The following is a 4,191-nucleotide window of genomic DNA, read 5'->3' on the forward strand; positions in this document are numbered from 1 at the left end:
CTTACCAAAAGAAACATAAATGCTTTCTATGCCCTCCCTGGTATCTCATTATCTCAGAAAAAAAGCCTGACGAATGTGACCACACCTGACAGACTTTTTCCCAAGATATTCTCTGCCTCTCAGGCCCATTCAGATTCCAAAGACAATCAATCACTTACAGTTTCGTTTCGGTCTCTGTGGTCCGTTCATTCTCCCTAATCATCACTTACTGCCTCTCAAAAGAGAGAACTTAAAACTGGGCAACTGAGTGATACTCTGTCTCAAAAAAAAATAAAAATAAAAAAGAACTTAAGATAAACTTCAGTGTGCAAAGTATGCATGTGTTTCCCAGGGTCTTCTCTGAAGTACAAAGTTTCAAAAGAAAAGTTATATAATTATATTCTATACTATACATATGATATATAATTACATATACATCCTATGGTATATTCATTGGACACATATATATATAAACAAAGATCAAGAATAATGCAATTGTTTGCAAATGAGCTAAGATAGAATACTTTCCTTTCTATATAACTGTTTTTAGGAAGCATTAACTCTGAATGCCAAGATTTCCTTTTAAGTCAAAAAAGAAGGGCATACTTTAAAAAATGTTCAGTAGAAAATGCACAAAACTTCACCATGAAAGCATCGTCGTCATACTGGCTTTTCTTCAATGCCTCCTCATCAGACCCTCCTTTCCTAGGCCCTAAAAGGACATCCACACCCGTGACTCCAGCGCCTGGCTTTCTTGGGAGGTTTCTTCTCCCGACCCTGGTGAAGCCTGATCTTGTTTTGTAGCAGTTGCCATAGGAGCAGCCCGTGTTGCAGGGCGACTCCACCCCTAAACAAATACATGCAAATAGCTGGGAAAGCAGACTTCAGCTTTAATGCTTCAGACACCAAGGAATGGAAACAATCTGTGTAATTTAAATAGAATAAATACCAATGGCCCCAAGGGAAGTGGGTGTTTATTTTTAAACACGATGCCCAGCGACCCAGGCTTCCTGCACCACTGACTGAGCTTCCTGAGCGGGTACCTGCGCCTGTTGCACGGCGAGTTTAAGAACCTGAGCTTGCCTGAGGAGGTGAGGAAACAAACTAGCCCTGCTCCGGGCTTCTCTCCCTAGTGCTCTGGCCGCCTGCTCCTGAAGCGGTGAGCCAGGGCCGCCGTTCGCACCCCGGGGCCGGGAGCTGCCAAAGGTGCTGGAGCTCAGACCGGCTTGCTCTGTGCCCGGTGCTCTGGCAGAACCCCGAGGCTGGGCGGACGGGTGGAGCCGGGCTCTGTGTCCGCGCTGATCGCCACCGCAGCACGCAGGAGGTACCTGTCCTGCCCTTGCACCCTGGCAGGGCGCTGGAGAGCGCACGACGCCTGCGCTTTCCAAGGACTTGCGGGCGGACGAGGGCGCGCCAGTTCCGCAGCCCGCCTGGTACCTTCCCAAGAGTCAGGACGACGGAGGGAGGACCTGTGCCAGCTCCAAGACGGCTCTGCAAACTGGACAGCGAAGGAAAGCATCGCCTAACCTTGAAAACAACAAACAAACATGGATAAGAGCATCATAGTCCTGACTTAGTTTTGAAATACTAGTTTTTTATATTAGTATGTTATTAGTAGCCTTTTATTATTATTATGTTTAAACAGCATTAACTTTGTTCTTAATTTGGGTTTTAGTTTTTGGGGGCAGCTTTAGGTTTGCAGAAAAACTGAGCAGAAAGTCCAGAGAGATCCCATGCATCCTGTCTCTGCCCAACAGTTAGGCTGTTAACATCTTGCATTAATGTAGTACGTTTGTTACAAATGACAAACCAATATGGATACATTATCATTACTTGAATCCATGGTGTACATTAAAATTCACTCTTTGTATTGTACAGTTCTATGGATTTTGACAAATGCATAAAGTCCTCTATCCATCATTACAGTTTCATACAGAAGTAGCTCCATTGAGCTAAAATTCTCCTGTTCTCCACCTATTCATCCTGCTCTTTCGCCCCTTCCCCAGCCTCTGGCAACCACTGATCTTTTCACTGTCTCCGTGGTTTTGCCTTTTCCAGAATGTCATATAGTTGGAATTGTATGTCTGTAGCCATTTTTGACTGGCTTCTTTCATTGAGTAATATGGCTGTAATACCCCCCACATCTTTTCATGGCTGATAGCTCATTTCTTTTTAGTGCTGAGTAATATTCTCTTATCTGAATGCACCATAGTTTGCTTATCCATTCACACACTGAAGGACATCTTGGTTGCTACCAATTTGGGGTGATTCATGACCGGACTTTTTTGTGTATCTGTAATTAACAGATTACAAATCAGAAGTAATCTTTTTTTTTTTTTTTTTTTTTTTTGAGACGGATTCTCGCTCTGTCACCCAGGCTGGAGTGCAGTGGCGCAATCTCGGCTCACTGCAAGCTCCGCCTCCCGGGTTCACGCCATTCTCCTGCCTCAGCCTCTCCGAGTAGCTGGGACTACAGGCGCCCGCCACCACGCCCGGCTAATTTTTTTTGTTTTTAGTAGAGACGGGGTTTCACCGTGGTCTCGATCTCCTGATCTCGTAATCCGCCCGTCTCGGCCTCCCAAAGTGCTGGGATTATAAGCGTGAGCCACTGCGCCCAGCCAGAAGTAATCATCATACAGTATTTATTAGCCAAACACGATAAGTAACGGCTTTCTGCAGTGAAACACACTGGGACCCCGGTGTTCCTCACATGTGGTTCTAATGCCACCCTTCTCTGCATACTCCCCTTGCACAGATTAGGCACACAGTGAAATATTTTTTGAAATTTAAATGTTATAAAAATGATACCCACTTCAAAACAGTTTTTCAAACATGGAATATGTCCATTGAGAAGTAAAAACTCACTTCCACACCAGCCCTATTCTCACTCTCAAGAGGTGACTACCCTTTATCATTTTTTTTTTAATGTGGACAGGAAGTAGGATTTACTGGTGGGCATTAGGAGGGGGCAGCACAGTAGAAGCCCTCATGAGTGCTGGGCCCACCGCTTGTCTGGAGGGTCAGGATCAGGGGTGTACTTGACCCCACAGCTATCTGGGATAAGCTGCTTCTCAGCCATCATGTCTTCAAATTCATCTACACTGAACTTGGTAAAGTCCCACTTCTTTGAGAAGTGGATATTCTGGTGGCCAAGGAACTTGAACTTGGCCTTGCATAGGGCCTCAATCACATGCTGCTTGTTCTGTAGCTTGGTGTGGATGGACATGATGACTTGGCCAATGTGAACCCTGACCACAGCACCCTGGGGCTTTCCAAAGGCACCTCGAATACCTATTCAGAGTCTACATTGAGGATAGCGCAAGGTCAGAGACATGAACATCCACCTGAAAGGGCTGTCTCCAAGGTCCCTTAGAGCAACCCATATAAGAAACAGGCTGCATACACTACAAAGGAAGCTGCCGTTTGCAGCTATTGCACACTGGGCCCCATGATGAAAGGAACTGCATCAGCTCAATTGGCTGCAGCCCTTTATCATTTTTACATGTAGCCTACTATCTGTTTCTTCTTCACACACAACCATATGTGTATATTACCTTTTTACGGTAACAAAATATATATGCCAATTGCAATAAGTGTAAACAATTTCTTTAAAAAGCATCTTGTATTTGTTTTTAAGAAAATGTGTTTGAAAATAAAATCGGATATGGTTTGGCCCTGTATCCCCACCCAAATTTCATCTTGTAGCTCCCACAATTCCCATGCATTGTGGGAGGAACCCAGTGGGAGGTAATTGAATCTTGGGGGTGGGTCTTTCCCGTGCTATTCTCATGATAGTGAATAAGTCTCACGAGATCTGATAAAATGGGAGTTTACCTGCACCAACTCTCTGGCTACCCATGTAAGATGTGACTTGCTCCTCCTTGCCTTCCACCATGATTGTGAGGCATCCCCAGCCATGCAGAAGTGTGAGCCCTCCATTAAACCTCTTTCCTTTGTAAACTGCCCATTCTCGGGTGTGTCTTTATCAGCAGTGTGAAAATAGACTAATACAGTAAATTGGTACCAGTAGAGTGGGGTGTTGCTGGAAAGATACTTGAAAATGTGAAAATGACTTTACACCTGGGTAATAGGCAGAAGATGGAACAGTTTGGAGGGCTCAGAAGAAGACAGGAAAATGTGGGAAAGTTTGGAACTTCCTAGAGAGTTGTTGAATGGTTTTAACAAAAATGCTGATGGTGATATGAACAATAA

At 44.6% G+C, this 4,191-nt stretch overlaps 1 non-coding gene across 1 annotated transcript; it reads right to left on the minus strand.

Moving 5' to 3' along the window:
* Positions 1-3,330: 3,330 nt before the first annotated feature.
* Positions 3,331-3,464, minus strand: LOC116473998 (small nucleolar RNA SNORA70). Its single transcript, XR_004249543.1, has one exon. It is a non-coding gene; the product is annotated as a small nucleolar RNA SNORA70 (small nucleolar RNA).
* Positions 3,465-4,191: the final 727 nt, after the last annotated feature.

The sequence above is a fragment of the Hylobates moloch genome, unplaced genomic scaffold, assembly GCF_009828535.3.
Source record: "Hylobates moloch isolate HMO894 unplaced genomic scaffold, HMol_V3 SCAFFOLD_8, whole genome shotgun sequence".
Taxonomy (NCBI): domain Eukaryota; kingdom Metazoa; phylum Chordata; class Mammalia; order Primates; family Hylobatidae; genus Hylobates; species Hylobates moloch.